The sequence below is a fragment of the Excalfactoria chinensis genome, chromosome 13, assembly GCF_039878825.1.
Source record: "Excalfactoria chinensis isolate bCotChi1 chromosome 13, bCotChi1.hap2, whole genome shotgun sequence".
Lineage (NCBI taxonomy): Eukaryota > Metazoa > Chordata > Aves > Galliformes > Phasianidae > Excalfactoria > Excalfactoria chinensis.
The window spans coordinates 9,322,361-9,341,155 of record NC_092837.1 but is presented as its reverse complement, the minus strand read 5'-3'; the positions used below and the strand labels follow the sequence as shown (position 1 = coordinate 9,341,155).

Here is an 18,795-nt window from a genome sequence, read left to right as displayed (position 1 = left end):
CACACTTTTCAGAACTAAATAATTGTCTTTGGGACAATGGCCCCAGTGAGTTGGTTTGATTCACAGCTTCTCATTTCAGAGCAAGAGTTTGACTTGTGAGTCTGTAAGACAATGATGGTAAGCTGCTGAGCTTTATGGGAGCTTGTTCTTCTCAGTTTACAAGTGGGATGAAAAGTTCAATCCAACCTTTATGCTTTAATAAATAGTAAAAGCAAATAGAAAAAAAGGCTAAATCTATATGGGAATCCAGAGCTTTTCGACATCTCAAAGAAATGCCAATAATGGCTGTGGAAATGTCATAAATCAAGCCTATAAAACAAAAGTTTGACCTTAGCTGAAGATATCTAAGTTAGCCTTCTTTTCCTGGGAAAAGTAAGAAGCTGCTGCTAGTAAAAGAAAGCATTCAATCTGTAGTGGAAATACAAGTAATGGCTTGGACCAGTGATTGAGCACCTGGAGGGAAGGCAGGGCCAACCCAAGGGAGCTCAGGTGTATGCAATGCAGCTTAGTGACTGGAAGGGTTAGAGCCAGGATCCAACCCTTCCCAGACCTCATTTAAAGGTTGGTAGTGAAGGTGAGGGTGTCTTTCTGGAGATCCCTGAATGCCTGTGGCCTTCCGAAGGTAAGCAGCTTCTTTCCTTTATTTTTGTCCCTGATGTTGTTGTGTTTGAACAAATCCTCACTCACAGCTGCCTGGGACCTTGCTGTTTTGTGCTTTCATTGTTGTGCTTTCTTTTGTATTACGCCATCACATCTACCTTTACAGTAATGAAGTTAGTTCTCTTGAAAGCCTGGGTGCATTCTCTAACTGGCTTTTAGAGTCTACACCTGAAGTCAGTATAGTAAAAAATTTACTGTCTTTGAAAAGATTTTTCAGGGCAAGACATGTATGCACCATAAGAATGCTCAAAGGCTTTCTCTTGGATACCACTATGGCTTCAAATGTACTTTTTCATGCTGCAGGACTGCAGGAGCTTGCCATGAGTTTCTGTTTTCCATTATCTCTTCTGAGTACAGCTTCTTGATTAAAATACATATATGTGTGTATATATATGTGTGTATGTGTGTATATATATGTGTGTGTGTGTATATATATATATATGCAAAACACTGTGTTGATCAGTGAGTGTCTTGTTTTAAAACTACCCTCATGCAGAGGTTTTAAAATAATCTTTAAGATCTGTAAGGCAAGGGGTGGAACTAACACGTAAGAAAAAGCTTCAGCATAATGAACTTTGAAGACTTATAACTGTGTACTTAGGAGAGCTGAAGAGGAACTTCTAGAATTATAGGACTGTAAGGCTGGAAGACCAATAGGAAAAAGTGAGTGCACACTTCTTAACATTTTCTGACCATGCATAAGATTGTACTGAACAGAAAGTTTTTCTTAGTGTTCCATCTGTTTTTCAGCTGCACCTGTGTGACAAGTTGTTTTTATCACCTGAGCACTAGGTTGGGGAATTCTATGCAAAACTTCCTGAGGGACAGAGAGGGAGACATAGGCTTCACCAGAAGACACTATCCTTGGCAGTCCTCCTGCTATGCCAGTAAATCTCCAAAAGCCCATGAGATTCTCAGGAGGTTATCTTCCGAACACCATACTAATAGTAGTAGCCAGCAATAACAAGTTCTTATACAGAAGAAAAGTGTTTGGGTGACTTAATCTGGTTGAACTTGAAGCTGTAAGCAGTCCTGAATACTTTAGGGAGGAAGAAATTCTATCCAGGTGCATATAGAAGCTGCGGTTTGTGGCTGCTGTGGCTGGCTCACAGGATAGTTTACAGCTCCTTGTGTTTTTCAGTTAATTACCAAACCAAATGACTCTAGAGCAGCTTGTGAGAGCAGAATAGGACAGCAATCAGGGTCTTCAAGAAATATCTCAGCAAAGCTGCCGAGATATTGAAGGTGGATAGCCAGAGGACAAACCACGTGCCTGTAAGGACAGTGCTCACTTGAGTGCACAATATGTTAACTACATCTGGATTTAGGATAATCATCCTTGACTAATATGAGGAGAAGGTTTAAGTGTTGAATAAATAAATTACTTAATTGCATGTTATCAGAGAGGAACAGATGGTCAGTCGAGTGTGTTTTCTGACTGCTTGTGCTTTCAAGGGAGGGTAGATTTGCACTGATTCTTGTACAGAAGATTTCCCAATGTCAGTAACTCATCTATAGGTACATTGAACAACCTGCTACTGTTATCTTTGAGGTATGTCTTGCTAGTGCCTGTTTTAGGCATCTCATTGTTATCAGAAATTTACATTTTGTGAAGCTTTCCTCTTTCCTTCATACGATAACAGTATGCTTGTTATTCAGAAAGGTGGAATATGGTTCAAGATACCACACCAGAAAGTGACGGGTGGCTGTCATGGATGTCATGTAATATAACATCTTCCTGAAGCTACATTAAAATCCTAATTTGCAATCCATGTTCCACTGAAAGAATTTGTTTTCTTGTTCTTTGGAATTTTTCTGGGGAAAAAACGAATAAATCTGACTGCTGCTGCTAAGTGCCTTTCTCAAGTTCTTGCATACAGGTGCCTGCAGGCCTTAGCAGTTGGCTTGACCTACTCTTGCTACAGTCCTTCACCAAGCATGAATTTAAACTGTACTTAGTGGTGAATGTTTCCATATGAAAAATGAGACAGGGAACGTGGCCCGATGTTCTTCTTTGGAACTAAGATCTATCTCCCTTGCATTTCTTTTTTAAAGGGTTCTTATCAGTTTGTTGCAGCATTTGCCTTGCATAACTTTGCAGTAGCCTAAACTTGGTGTGGTAGATTTGATTGCAGCATGTTTTTCTTTAAATTGTTTTCATCTCACTTTGCCAATCTTTTCCTCATGAGAGGTAGCATGGGAAAATTAAGCTTAGGAGTGCTTCAGTTTTAGTACACAATTCTTTCTCTAAATGAGGAGGAACAAACCAGGATTTACTTTTTGTATTCTAGTACTTCATTAAGAGAAAATAAACAGCAAAAGGGAAATTCCCTAGTGTTTTGAAGATAACAGCAATATGGAACATGCTCGTCACTGTCTTCTCCCATAGCACTGAATACTTTATCACCTGTTGTTTGTTTGTTTTGTTTTTTTTCTTAAAGTAGCACATGAAGTACCTCTTTGCTCCTTGTGTGTGAATGTCAAAATCAAATGCAGTAACAAATGCTGGAGCAGAAATTTTCGAATGCTGAATTTTATTTCAGAGTTCATTCTTGGAACCAGCTTGATTCATTAATATTTAGCTTTCTTCTATTGAACTTCTCTGCTTAATCTTTGTTTAAAGAATATTTTCTATTACTTTTTTTTACTAGTTTGGATTTAATTTTGAGCTAAAATCTGACATTGAATATAAAAATGCAATTAATTGTCGGGAAAGCATTGGGCAGGTTTAAGCAGTAGTACTAGCTAGTCATATGCTTGTCAGCACTCTTAACTCCCCTAGTCCTGCTTCTTGACATGGATATCTTGGCCCTGAACATGAGGGAGGGCCTTAGTGTTCAGGACTGATGTATGCTAGGTGCATGTGACTGGTATATTCTGGTTATCTAGTGTGCTTCAAGACAACAGCATAAAAAATAGAGCAGCATTTACTATCATTAATTAGGTTAATTCATTTATGTGATGGACTAGACTAGATAATTTCCAAAGGTGTCTTCCAACACCTATGATTTTGTGAATTAACTGTAAATGAGATTGTATCAGTGAGTAATATGGAGAGGGAAGCTGTGTTAGCTACTGTTTGCAACAAATAGTTATCCAAATGCCTTGTTTGGCATTAGGCAACTATTAAAATAGAATTTGCTGTAACTTACTTGTAAGGCACAGTGGATTTCTGAATTGTATCCAAAGAGCAGTGAGGAATCACTCTGTTTGCTACTCTCCTCTCCCCCTCTAGTTTTATTTAACTGACAGCTTTCAATTTTGTCAATTGCAAAATACCAAAGTAGGATAGGAAGCACGGAGCGTGGCACCTTTAGACACAAAACAGCTTTTGAATGGTGAAAGACAGATAAATTGTCTATTTTTTGATAGGGATGTGTTGGGGAGAACCATACTGAACAGTTAATGCCCCAGTGAATCCACAAGGACTTAGAGTGACTTGACATGTCAGTGGAAGCTGTCAAACTCCTATCAAAAGGACAGATCTCTGTGGGATTTATGTTCTTCATGCCAGCCTTGGTAAGAAGGCTTCATAGCACCAGAAAAGCTAGGAGTGGTGAAAACTAATGAAGAGAACACAGACACCTCAAATACAGTTAAGCACTGGTAGTAGTCTGTGAACTCTAGTCTTCAGGACTCTGAAACTTTTTTTTTTCTTCTAAAATTCACTTTTGCCAAAAAATCTGCATACAATTTGAATGAAATTGAATATGTTTCAGGGCTCAAGCAGCATGTCTTCAATCTGAAGCAAAATGGAGATGAATTTCAATTAGATGTTCCCATTATAATCTATCTCCACCTGTAGTTTTCATCAAAATTGCTAGTAAATGTGATATAATATATGATCAGGATTTGCCCACTAGCAGCAGTATGCCTATTCTTTTTTGAAAAGGAAAAAAAGAAAATAATTAGCCCGATGCATGCATACCTTCATGCATATAGATGTATACAACAGCTTCTAACAGTGAATGACATTAATTGTGATGTGCAATTTGTGTGGGGCTTATAAGTAGATCTGTATGTATGTGTTCTGTGAACGTAATACATCTAATGGTTTACATTCCTTTCATCTTCATGATAATGATACACATTACTAATTAGGTTGATAAAGCAAAGCATTTCAAAAGAGGTATTGTGATAGTTGCAGAGAAGTCAGGTACTCAAAAATGTCTGTTTTTGTAGTGATGGTTTGTTCTGAACCTCATTTGATGGTAATTTCTTACGCACCAACTCACAAATTGAATTCTAGAGTGGCAGTGTTAATTCAGGTTTACTGCCTGCTCGCAGTGCACCGATGGCAACTGCTTGCTGGTGTAGTGAAGCTCTTCTGCCTTTCTGGAGTTATTGGTGTGCTGGGATGTTGTGGTGCTCTGAAATGAACATCTCCCTACTATGTATCTACCTGCTCCCTAATATGCATCATTCCCACAGTTGGGAAGTATCTACTCCACACAGATGATAACAAGAAAGATTGTTTCCATCTTTTATCACTGCTTTAGACAAAGATCTTAAAGATCTGTGTACTCTTGGCACAGTTCTTAAATGAGACATTATCCAGGCTTTTATTTCAGGCAGTACCAACTTCATATATGGGTTGAAACAACTTGATGTCTTTTATTCACAAGATGGTGATTTTTATTAAGTGGTTTTGTGTTGATTACATTAAAAAAACAAAAACAAACTTATATTAGTACCACGTTGTAGGTGTTAATGAGGCAAAACTTTGTTGTGCTTGGGGAGGGTGAGATGTTTTAGGTGTTAAGGGGAATTTGAGATGTGACCTGATAGTACCTCCCCTGTTCAGTCCCTTACCTTGTGATGTATCTTGGGCGTACATTTCAAACGTACACTCTAGGGGGTGTAGGTGAAGTGATTAAAGTATATGTTGTATTTGAATCAGCTGTGGTGATAGGAAACTTCGGTTCAGTGTTGAGAGGAGGAGGGTTACTGTTGAGCTGTAATGTGCAGAGAAGGAGATAGTTGATTAGGTTCATAAAGTGTTCCCTGTTTAGGGAAACTTGACAGAGTTCTTGAGTTTGGTTTCTGTTTAGAAGGATAAGGGAGTGTTAAGTGGAAGATGTAAACCATTGTATTTTAGGGAGAGACTCTGGGTACCTTTGGAGTGCCACATAAGCACTATGTGGGAGACTGCATTGCATCTAGTATATAAATAAGTGTTTGGATTTTAGTGTAGTTTATTTTTCATGTGCCTGGTAAGGAAGATGGAGCTGACTTTCTATGCTTCTGAATAAGCTTATGCTTAATTTCAACCTTCTACTATTTTCATTGTGGAACTTAAAACTGCATGTTCTTCTGCTTGATACTACATGTGGTATCTGGGCTGCTGCTGTTGAGACAGTAATCTTTTCATCCTTCTTTCCTTTGTGATAAATGCAGCAGCGCCACCGATGGGTCACTTAAGTGGAAGGTGTTATTTAGAGGAGTGGCATGGTGCAGAGTGCTTGAATCATGGCTCTGCCAGCTGCTGACACACTGATAATAGACACCTTGTCAAGCAACAGCTGTTAGAGAGAAATCAGCTAAGCCTAAGTGAGTGTGTCTATCTTTAGGCAGCTGTAAGTGAAATTCACCTGTGGGCTTGTGGGATGAAATGAGAAGAATTCACATTCCAGTGTATGCATGATCAACTTCTAGAGATGACAAGAACCTCAGTAATGGTAAATGGGGAAGCAGCAAGATAAGGCAAGCATTCCTCTGAGCTCTGCCATCTGAAATATAGATGTTCAAGTTGTGACACTCTGGCAGAGGGATGTTTGGGGTTTCTTTTGGATTCTAGCACTAATCAAGTGATCAATAATGGGAGATGTACATCAGGTAAAAGCAGGAAGGAGAAAAGAAAGGAAGAAACAACTGAAAAGGGAAAAAACAAGTTGTAGTTCTTCACCACACCTAAATAGGTAGCAGTAATCAAGTGGTTCTGTGGGGCCCTTCTGCTGATAAAGACATGATATGTCTGTCCTGCTGGGAGGGTTTTTTCCAAATACCCTCTGGATGCTGTAGCCAGGTGAGGGTGAGCAGTTAATGTGATTGCAATGAGCAGTCCGGTGTCCTGCTGACTGTGGGCTGTTGGTCAACTGACCTGAGTTGTACACTGAGGGCAAGTGGTTGCTGCTTTTATAACCTTTTTCTATACTGTGCTTGGTCACTTAAAACCAGTTATATGTGAATCTGGTTCACGATTTGCTTGTGGACATATCACTTGTTGCTTAGTGCCTGCTATCTTGTTGTCCTTGATTTTATTCAGAGCTTGTATTTCTTTTGTTCCTTTTGTTTCTGTGAGAGCCAGTGTTGTCACTGGAGTTTCACAGGGGTAGGGGACACTGGCAGTCCCTAGCCTGTCATAGTGGGACTGGCACCTCCTGTATGTTGTAGGAATGCAGACCATGATGTACCCAGGTTTTCTGCCCTTGGAGGACACCCCCAGCCCTGCCCCTGTCTGTGCTGTGACTGTTCTCAGCTGATCTACCTTAAAGGATAATGTGTCACTGGTGTGTCTTCATCAAGTCAAACGCTGCTTTGAAAACCCTACTTAAAACAGTAGTAAGGAAACACAGTATGAAATCAGCAGCTCTGATGCAGTACTGGTAGTATATAGTGATGGCTTTCATCCTGCCTGGCAAATTAAAGATTTAATAATAAAAACATATAGCACAATCATCTGTCTGAGTGGGAGAAAAGAGTATTGCTGTAGAAGCAATGAGCAGCAAGATTTTTCTGAGGCCAGAAGCTTAGTGGGAGTCAGAAAAATGCTGGACAAATCTTCCATAGTTAGCAGAGAACATATTTAAAGAGTGAAGTGAGGCTTTAGAAGCAGTAGTAATTGTATATGTAAGGTCAAATTTTATCAGGGTTTATGAAGGTCCTTTCTTGAACGTCATATGATGCCTTTATTGCTGCCTTTAAGTTGTTTTCTACTCTCACTGGTGTACTGTTGGTATGCGATCAAATGAAAATACTTCAGTAAGACAACTGTGCATCTGAGTATATCAGCTTTCATTCTTAGCCTTGAGTTATGATTTTAGGTTTTGATAAGTCATATAGATGCATATATGTTTTCTCTTGATAAGTCAGGATAATAACCGAAGCAAAAATGGAAATCTTATTTCTTTTACTTCATCAGTGAGTGAACGTCAGTTGGAAAGTACTTGAACCAAACACCCTTACACCAGCAGAAGAGATGTGATGTCAGTGATAGCAACTAACAAGAGAAAGCGGGGAAGTGTTAGGAGCAGAATATAAATTAAAGTTTTTGTAGTGACTCATAAACACTAAGAATATTCAAGGACAAGGTTAGACCTAAGTACTCAAGGTAAAAAGACTTTTCTTGAATTATTTCAAATGACCTAGAAGCTCACAGCATGAATCATTGTTAAAAGGGTTCAATGTCTTCTGTTGTTGAAAACAAATTTCTCTCAAACCACCCTTAGCTATTAATATGCAGAATAAAGGGTGACTGGGAATGCCCCAAATTGCTGGCAGTATGACTTGCTTTATGCTAGCGCTGATGGCCTTACCATTCTCTGGAATGCATTTGAATGGATTTTGTTAAGGTAGAAATGGTTGGATTAGCATTTGCTAAAAACCCTACTAAACTTTCTGTTGTCAGAATAGGAACTGTTTGGTCTGGGTTTGGTACACTGAACTTCTAAAAATAAGGAGAAAAAAAAAAAAAAAAAAAGAACAAGTATAAGATTTAAGTATACTGCTGTTGAATTGTTGGCACTAGGACTTTTGTCGCCTTTTTATTCCTGCCAACCTATAAGCAGACAATGTAGAAATATTTCAGACAGTTAAAGTCTAGAGAAATAGTTACGGCTTCCTTTTCTTTGTCTTTCATTTGGGAGGGGGAAAGAAGTTGCATCGGAGTGATTTCAGTGATTCAAAATTTTGAGTGTTCCTTCCTAAATATCTGCATTTTCAGAGGTTGGTGCTGGGTCCAGACTTGTTTCCTTGATGAGGAAATAGTGTCCACCCCCAGCAAGTTTGATGATGGTATGAAGCTGGGAGGGATGGCTGACACACCTGAAGGCTGTGCTGCTATTCAGCGAGACCTGGACAGGCAGTAGAGTTGGACAGAGAGGAACGTGATGAGGTTTAACAGAAGCAAATGCAGAGCCTTTCACCTAGGGAGAAATAACTGCGTGCACCAGTACGGGTTGGGGGGTGACATGCTGGAGAGGAGCTGTGCAGGCAGAGCCCTGGTGGACAGCAGGTTGGCCATGAGCCAGCAGTGCGCCCTGGTGGCCAAGAAGGCCAATGGCATCATGGGGTGCATTAAAAAGAGTGTCTAGCAGGTCGAGGGAGGTTATCCACCCCCCTCTATTCTTCCATGGTCAGGCCTCACCTGGGGTGTTGTGTCGAATTCTGGGCTCCCCAGTACAAAAAATACAGGGATCTCCTGGAGAGAGTCCAGCAAAGGACCACGAAGGTGACAAAGGGCATGGAGCATCTCTGCTATGGGAAAAGGCTGGGTGACCTAGATCTGTTCAGCCTTGAGAAAAGAAGACTGAGAGTGGATCTGATTAGTGTTTATAAATATCCAGGGTGTAGAAGGCAAAGGGACAAGGCCAGCTTTTTCAGCAGTCTGTGGGGAGAGAACGAGGGGAAACAGCCACAAACTGAAGCATAGAAAGTTCCACACAAATTTCTTCACTGCCTCCCTAGGCAGCCTGTTCCAGTGCTCCGTCACTCATAGTGTTAAGTCTCCTCTCTGGAGATGGCCAAGACCCACATGAATACCTACCTGTGAAACCTGGTTTAGGGAATCTGCTTTGGCAGAGTTGGTTTGGTTGGACTTGATCTCTAGAGGTCCCTTCCAATTTTGTGATACTGTGTTTCTGCTTTTTAAACTTTTTGTCTATGGTAAGTAATAATAATAATAAAACAACAAACAGAAATGTGGTGGTTGTGGCTTGTTTTACGTAATTCAGAAAGGCAATTTCTTGGTGTCTTCTGTCCTGCATGACAAACACAGGTCTGTTGAGAAATTCATTATGGGTCCTAGTTCAATATAGCCTCTTCACATCCTGCAGTTGTTTTCAAATCCTTTAATCTCAGCACTTCTGAAGAGTTGATTTTGGCTCATGGCTCTTCTGCAGCAAGGTGTTTATTTAAACTGGCCAGCTCCAACAGTTAATGCAGCATCTCTGAAACTGCCAGTGAGCCTAAATTAAGTTGTCAGAGTCAACATACAGATCTAGTGAGCCTATTAAAATCTTAATAACTTTTAAAATTGAGCTCTGGGTAGCAAATGTTGTCCTGCGCATTAGATTTTGAGTAGATAAATCCATTAAACTGCATTTTATCTCTTCTCTTTTTTCTTTTTTGTCACAAACAACCTGAAAGTGGAGATAAGAGGAATTTTTAGAAATGCATTGAATACCTCTAATACTGGAACATCACAAAAGACTTGTCCTTGAACTGTATGCTGCTCATCCAAACAAAGAAAAACTTTCTGCTTTTCATTGGTTCTCCCTACTACTGGTATTTGGATTTTTGTCCCTGAGTGGAAGCCTGTTGGTTTTAATGAGGCAATGGTGTGGAGAAAACAGCTGTGGTGCTTCTTTGTTGCCTATTGCTTCAGAGCCCATAGTGCATTCTGAAGTTAGGAAAGGAGCTGTCAATTGCATTTATAATCAGCATTTTATTGTCTCATCTCAGTTCTATGTGTGAGGACATTCTTCAAGTCCAGTAAAGTTACATTTTTTTCTTCTTCTTCCTTCCAGTGAAGTGACACATAACTGACAGGTGGCAATATCTATGATGCACTGCTGTAAATTAGAATTTCCTCCTTCCATTTACTCTGAACTGGAAGGAAAATTCTTTTTTTGCAACAGTTCTCACGTAGCACTTAAGTTCTCCTTCATTAATAGATGCGAGTGGGAGGTCAAAATTGAACTTTTTAATGGGAACAAAGTTGCAGCCTTAATTATGGAGGAAATTGTAGATTACTCATAATAATCAACTGAAATTTGAATGTTAAGTTTGACTGACAGAAAAACATCTGTCATTATTATTACTATGTGTAAGACCAAATCCATTTGCAGACAAGTACTGAGTGATTAGACAGTACTAGAAGAAGTAAAAGGACTTTTATGCAAAACTCCTTGTAATTCTTTTCTTTCAAGAAGGATAATTAGTGGCCTTTTGGATTTTCAGCCAGTTGTAATGCTCTCTGAAAGCAAATTAAATAAAACCGAATGTGGTCATTTGTGACAGCGGTAACTGAAATGAGCCCTTCTGCTCAAGTGTATTATGATCTTGGCTCTGTCTTTTATCTCAGTGTGAAGTGAATATTAGCACGGAATCTTTTATTTGTACACCAATTAATAACTAAAGAAAATGTAAAATATGCGGTATGTATAACACGTGTTGATAATGAAGAATTAGACATATAAATGTCACACAATGCAGTTGTCAGTTCTTCTAGGGTGGCATTTAAAGCTACACTTTGAACTTTGCAGAGAACTGTAAAATGTAAATTCATTGTAGATAGCCAAAAATGTGGTGAAATGTACTTGAGGGAGTCAACACTGCTAACCATGAAGTATATACCAGTCTCTATGATAATGAAGTAAGTGCTTTCAGATGTGGTTCGATTTCTTAGAGCTGCTTTCAGTACATTCTTGTTCCTCAGTACAAAAGGATAAACTTGGCTTGGGGTCTTTAAAAGAGGCATTATCCACTAAGCTATCCAAATGCCAGCACTTTGACATCATTAAAGCCTAATTATCATGAAATCTTAGTCAGAGGATATTAATGACGCTGTCTTTCTATGGTTTATAAAATGGCAGCATAATGATCTAATTGAATACTAAGATTTGTTTTTTTCCCTCCCCATAATTCTTCTATTAACAAAAATAAGAACACCTGCAGCATTTTGTCCTTGCAGACAGCCCAACCCAACCGATTTCTTAGATTTCACATTTGTGTAACAATTAGATAGCATGGCTCCTTAGACTGGGAGCCTATTTTGGTTACAGATGCACTACCTGTAGCTGATAAGTTACTCCCAAATCTCTTAGAACCTAAGCATAAAATGCTTTTTCAGTGGTGAAACAGGGCAGTTGGCTGGAATTGAAGGAGACAGAAATGATGGAACAATTTTCCTCAGCATAGCTGTCCACAGAATTCCTTTGCTAGCTTTTAGTTATCCCTGAGTTTGGACCCTGGAATCTATTAAGAAGGCGGTGGTGCCACAGATGAGAGCAGTCTTAGCTTGATTTTAAGCATGAGCGTGAAGTGAGGTATGAGAAATCTTAGAGAAGTTAACTGTGTAACAGTTAGTGAAACACAGTCTGTTAGTATTGCGTAGCACTTGGAGGATCTCCAAGCAGCTTGCAAATATCCATTAATTAACCCTCAGTGGGTAATGACACAAAGATCGTTTCTCTCATTTTGGAATCATAAATGAGTTGCTGTTAATTTGTAGATCAACTTTGCTACCATCTGTTAAAAGCAGGAAAGAAAGTAGAGCTTAAGGAAAAAGCGTTTATTTGCTGTCAGGACAGCCACACGCAGAATGTAACCAACTGAACTTGATTTTACACTGGAGAGGGGGAAAAAGAAAAAAGAAAAAGAAAAAATCCTTAGATACTTGTTGATTTGTGTTTATAAAGACCTTCATAGTCTGGGTTTTGTGTTGCCTGACTTTGGAAGATGGAGCTTTCCAAACAGACCACACAGCCGAAAGAGGTCAGAAGTTTCAGGAACTTCTGTGGCTTCTTCAACTTCTGAGCCTTTGCTGTTTTTCAAATTACTTAATGCGTGTCCAACCCCAGCTGCTGTTTTGGACTGTCATCTTTACATTGCTGTCATGTCACGCATAAACTTGCCTATCATTACTGCGATGCTTTGTTTATGACAAAGATTGGCTTTAATAAGCCTTTTTTTTTTTTTCCTCCCCAGTTTACTGCTTCTCCAGAACCTTTGTCTGTGAACATTGAAATCATTAGTGAAGTATGTAACTCTGTGGCTTTCTGATAGTAAGAACCTGCAATGGTTTGTGCTTCTTGTCTCTTAAGGATGTGGTTGGTCGGTATTAATCACCCTGATTTTTTTTGCTCCTGTATAGGTATTTAGTCACATTTTGTATTAGCCACTGTTTCTCGGATAGTCTATTACTCACATATCAATTACATTGAATGAAAGATGAGTTCTTGTTATTTGAAAGTCTGGGTCAAATTACATGGTGTTTTTTCTTGGTTTTTGTTTCTATGCTGCTAAGAGAAGCATCAACATGCAACACATTTTAAGAACTGGAGGTGGGGGGAGGCACACGCTTCTCAAGTCCTCGAAGGAAGGCATATAAATATAAAGGTCCTTTCTTCAGAAAGTTAGAAAAATATATAGTAGCTGAAAAGGGAGGATGGAGTAGCTGTAAACGTTCAAGTGAAATGATCTGATAAAGATTCTGACTGCATTTAATAACAAAAAGAAATAAGATTTATGTTATCACTTTCTACTTGATATTGACATTCATATGCTTTTTGTCAACTTAGTAATTCTCAACTTCAATCACTTAGAAGAGTTTTATGGAAAGATCTTCCCCTTGTTAGTGTGTGAATGTGCTAAGTTGAATTTATAGTCCACGTTCCACAGTAGAATAAGCTGCCAAGCTGTTTGGTTTTTAGTTCGTACTATGGCAAATGTGGCTTGTTGTGAAACTGAAAAAATATTTTATAACAAGATCCAAGTTCATCCATTCACCACTTGGTGCCACTCTAGCTTTATGAACTGCACTTTCACCAAAATTAAAGATCTTTTTTTTTTTTTTCTTCTAAGTTTTCTATGTGCTGTCTAAAATACAGACTGCTTTCAGTTACGTTTCTCGGAGTCAAAGTGAATGGTGGCTGATGGACAGTTTTCTGATATTACTCAGAATGGAAAGGATACGGTGGTATCTGTATTAGGGATTTAAAACTGAATATGTAGAGAGATGAGAGTACAGCAGGTTTTTGTTTTCTAATGCTGCTGTCAGTTCAAACCTGAAGCTGGGCTAAAACATTTCAGTGACTGCTCTAAGTCTGTCCTTTTCCTGATGAGGAAGAGAGAGAGAGCTGTTGGGTGCATATAGGCATTTGCATGTAGGTTTCAGAGAACTATAGCACGTTACTTACTGTGTTTAATTACATCCCGTGTAGCACATATGCTTTCTTGCACTTCAGGATCTTGATCATCAGAGTGTTGTGAGTAAGGGTCTTTCCTCTGCAGACAATTCCATCTTCTTTATTTTGTTTCTTAAGATGTGCAATCATGTATAAGGAGATGAGTAATCTTTTTCAAAGGGTACAAAACAGTTTGAAGCCATGTTAATGCCAGAAATGTTTCCTGTCCCTATGAAGTGAACAGTGATGGTAAAAAAGGTGATAAGTTATTGAAAAGTAAATGTCCTTATTTGCACATGGAAGATAGGATTCCACTATCTTTTTGAATGGTTGAGGAGCCAAACTGGAGAAGTTGGTGGTAATAAGAAGCTATTAGACTAGCAGGACAGGAAGTGTATAACTTCATATGGGAGCAGTAACATAGGAGTCAAGGGAGAGACAGGAGAAAGGCTGGTACTGTTGTGAAAGAGGCTGTGATACCTACATGTGAGTGAAGAACTCAGGAAAAAAAATTGCATCTGGACTTCGGAGTGTAGGCAGAAGAAATGAACAGATTAAACTGAATAAAGGAATAAGAGTTTACAATGCTTTTATGGCATGTCCTCTCACCCTCTTCTCTCTGTCTTATTCTTATCAGTCCACTCTGTCAACCTTCTCTCCAATTGCTTGGGCACTGTCTTGTGCACACTTGGTGTTAAAAGAGATAGTCTGCATCATTTAATTTTCCTGTAAGCTGAAGAGATCAGGTGCATGGCTAATGAGCAGCAGGAAGTAATATGTTCTGTAAAAAGATGCAAAGTAAATACATATGTGAGCAGAACAAAGTCTCAGAAATGACCTTAATTCCCATTTCTGGCTGAACTTGCCAGAAGAACTTCAAATCCCAAAACAAACAAATCAACTTAAAAAATAAAATTGGAATTCCTGAACATGGTTACTAGCTTAATACCACTATTGCTGGAGAAACAACCAGGGACCATTAGTGGTAAGAGAAATAAAGTTACCATAAGAGAACACATACTAATATGCTGTTTTGCAGTTATTCTTTTTCTGATACTTCTCAGAATTGCTAGTTCTGTCATTAATGTTTGTCTCTTGCACACACTCCTTTTCACTAAGGGCTTGATTAGAAATGTTCATGTCAGGTGAACCTGTCATCCCACCACATTATTACTGGTTCTGCACATGATGTCACATACAATATCGTTCTGAAACAATATACCTCCATTGCAGATACATGAGAAGGGGAGAGAAATGTGGTGTAGAGTAGGGTGTATCTTACACACTTGATTGTTTTTTGTTGCAGTTGTTGTTTTTGTTTTTACTTTTTTGAGTAAATAATCATCTTACAGTATTTAAAGTTGTGTGATGAAAGAGCCACATTAACTTGCTTTGGACTTCCTATTTGCTACGTATGTATCCTGTGGAATGAACAATGGTGTGGGAGTGTAAAGATATGCTATATTCACAGTATCCGTTTTGGAACCCGTATTCTTCTGTATTGCTTAGAACTGGTGTAAGGCTGAGTTGCTAGTAATACATACATCCAAGCTAACTTGGAAGGTGTTGAATGAGTAGCAGAATAATTTTTAATGCAGCAGCCTGTAAATCTTTGAGCTAAATTATCCTGCCTTACAATCTTGCTATGGCTAGATTATTTACCTGCCTCAACTAGCTTGCTTTAAGCAAATGTGGATTTCTGTACACTAAACTGAAATTTAAAGTTAAGACAGGCTAGAGTGTCTATTTGATTCCTTTACTTTTTTTTCTGTGACTTTCAGAGCAAAGCAAGGTATGTGCACAAAGACAAATGTGCCTAGGTAGCCATGTGTAAAGACACGAGTTTTCCAGCAAGATGAAGAAGAAAGCTCAGGTTCTGAATTACCTTAATTTATCACTTTTGCATTCATCCCACTTCTTGGTACACATGCTTCACTGTGGAGTCCTCACTGTAATTTTACAAATAAGAAAACTGCTCCACTTTTTAAGCCACTACTGGATTTGCAGTGCTGACAATTACAAACTTTCAGGGGGAATAAATGAAACATTTTATGTGCAGAGAGGGAGAAAACGCACAGCATGTGCTTTTGATGATAAAAGAAACCAAATTCCAAAGGGACTCATGAAGTCTGACTTTTTACAGTTGTGGTGACGAGACACATGAAATAGCAGATCTTAACAATTGAAAAATAACCTTAAAGTGTTCTTATAAGGTGTAAACAAGAAGACAGGAATCTACTGTTTGAAAAATATCTGCTACTAAATACTTATAATATCTTGGCAGCATAGGTGAGTTTGAGGAAAAGTGCTAAGGCTCAAAAAAAAACAGAGTAGTGTTCTGTGAGAAAGTAGTTTAACACCTGGTCTCCCACTGGTCGATTATTAGTAAGTTTTATCATTGCAAGAAATATCAGCTGCCTATATTGCTGCGCACTTAGTTATTTGAAGCAGAACAGTGTCAGCAAATGCCTGTAATGCTATGCATTTGATAGAAACAATGTTGGGTAGATCTGAATTGCTACTTTTGGGATGGCATTTTTTTGTGTGTGTGGAGGAGCCAGTGGGACAATGGAGTTCTTTATGGGAGGGTGTTGCCCCAACAGACTCCCCCTGCTCCTGTGCTCTTGTCAGCACTAGTCAGGTTCTGTGTTCTGAAATGTTGCAGCACAATGTGAATTTGAAATGAGTGCTCTTGGATAGGGATACAGGAGAGTGAATCTGGCTCTAGTTGTACCATTCATGTTATCTTCAGCACATTTGTTTTCTTTGTTCTTCTCTCCCTGGTACTGGCCTGCGTTGGCTTTAGTGCTAATGGTAGGCTCTTAAATAGATAAGTATTTGATTTCACTGTAATAGTGTCATTAATGTTTGTTCAACATAAAAAATGTATTAGTAATCCTTACTGGTTAATATGAAATGTGTGGTGTTTGATAGCTGAAACGTGATGCTGCCACATTGTCTTCAAGTATCACACCACAAAGGTCAGAAAGCGATGTTACTACAGTGCCATAAATGGAGTAATTTCTCAGGATTTAACTGTGACTGTCGTAGGGGAAGAAAATGGATTTGATTAACAGGAATTAATCAGCAGATATTCCATTTATACCATGTGCTTTTTCAAGCAGCAGAGTCTGTAACTCTGTTAGTGTTGAGAAGAGCATTTGTGGAGAAATCCATGTTTTACTGGACAGGCTGACTACATGTTGAGTTTACGCTGGGGATTAGCCAAGTGCTCTGATTACAGTTCTCAAACTGATTCATTCTGGTTAGCTGAATTGTTTAATGCTATGTATGAAATTGAAGAAGACTGAAACTACATTTCTGTACTGGAAGGTAATTATGAATGTTAAATTGAAAGATGTGATTTGTAACACAAATGTAAGACTTCTTAAACTTTTCTAAGGGAATGCTCAAGTGGGACAGCATCTGAAGTAGAGCCATTGGGAAGGCTGCTTTGTGATCCTCAGTAAGGAGAACAAAGCAAGTTAGTGAACACAGAATAATAAATAAGTTACTAGTTTCAGGCCAGAATAACCCAGGTAAGTTGTTGAGTGAACGCAGAATAGAATAGTTGAGAAAGGACTAGAACTTGAGCTGTCACTTTTTTTAGGTGATGTGTTTGACTTCTCAATAGGAGTTGGTAGGTTTGTACCCTTTGCTGAATTATGCCTTGAATAGTTAATGAACATCATCAAAGGTACAGCTGAACAATGTGTGGGCAGGAAACATCTGCCAGGGAACATTCAGAAATGCATGGGCAGTCTGATGCTGATAACCATCTGAGTACCTGAGAAAACTGTACTTTTATAAGTACTGTTACAATTCTGAACTGTTTTTTTATTGTTGTTGTTGTTTTGTTTTTGTCTATTGCTACTGTGTTGCTTCTTCCTCTCCAAAAATAGTTGGATAGCAGATTCTGGGATGTAAGCAGGAACTGACAGCTCCTGTAGGGTTGTTTTCACTGCAAAATTATTCAAAATTGTTGCAAACATAAAATTACTTTTTGAGAGACAGGCGTAATTTTTCCCCAAAGATTTTATGAGAAAAATTGAGAAGATTAAGTGAAAATTGGATTTCATTAAGGAAGAGCTGCCATCCAGAGGAACCTTGACAGACTTAAAATCTGGACCCACATGAACTGAATGATGTTTAACATGATCAAGCACAAGGTGATGCGCTTGGGTTGGGCAATCCCACATATGTTCGCAGAATGGCAGAAGAACTCACTGAGAACAGCCCTGCAGGGAAGGACTTAGAAGTCCTGGTGGACATGAGCTAGCAGTGCGCACATGCAGGGTAATTCTTGACTCACAGAGTGGTGATGCATTGAAACAGAAGGTGCGGGTGTTTCATCCTTGGAGGCATTCAAGGCCAGGCTTAATGGAACTTTGGGCAGCCTGATATGGTGGGTGGCAGCCATCCCATGACGGGGGGTTGGAACTAGATCTTTAAGGTTCCTTTCAACCGAAAACATTCTGTGATTCAATGAAATGTTGTGTTTCAATTCCTTGTTTTTTATGTAATTTATTAATGAACTTCTGATAATCTAGAGAGAAACTTCACCTTAATTGAACAGTGGTTTTTTTTTTTTTTTCTATTTTGACTGTGTTTCTATCAATTCTGTGAGCTGATCATTAAGCTAGTACAAATTTCCCTAGGAGTTATCTTTTTTTCTGTTTAAAGAATATTGTTTGTGTTGTTCATTTAAGCAGCTATGAATTCTCAGACAATTCTAGGGTCAATACTCAAGGTTCCTCTGGAACCTTGTGCTGTAGTATTGAATGTGTTGAGTAAGTTGCATATGAAGTAGTGAGGTAGAAATCTCATTTAGTCTCAGCTACCCATTATCTCAAATTGACCAAGCTTTGTTTATAGACTTGTACAACATTTATTTAACTGGTTGTAATTAAGCTTATGGGAACTAATTGTCAGCAATTTAATAGAGAAAGAATGTGAAAACAAAACTTTAGTAAAATAGCTTAATGATTTTTTTACCTATTGTTTGGTC

The 18,795-nt window shown here is 38.7% G+C and overlaps 1 long non-coding RNA gene across 1 annotated transcript in view; it reads left to right on the top strand.

The window, feature by feature from the left end:
* The first annotated feature begins 597 nt into the window (after positions 1–597).
* The window catches only part of LOC140258036 (uncharacterized), a 34,208-nt gene continuing 16,010 nt past the window's right edge, over positions 598–18,795 (top strand). Inside the window, exon 1 of the long non-coding RNA XR_011905170.1 lies at positions 598–622. This is a non-coding gene — a long non-coding RNA (uncharacterized lncRNA). The remainder of the gene's footprint in view (positions 623–18,795) is intronic.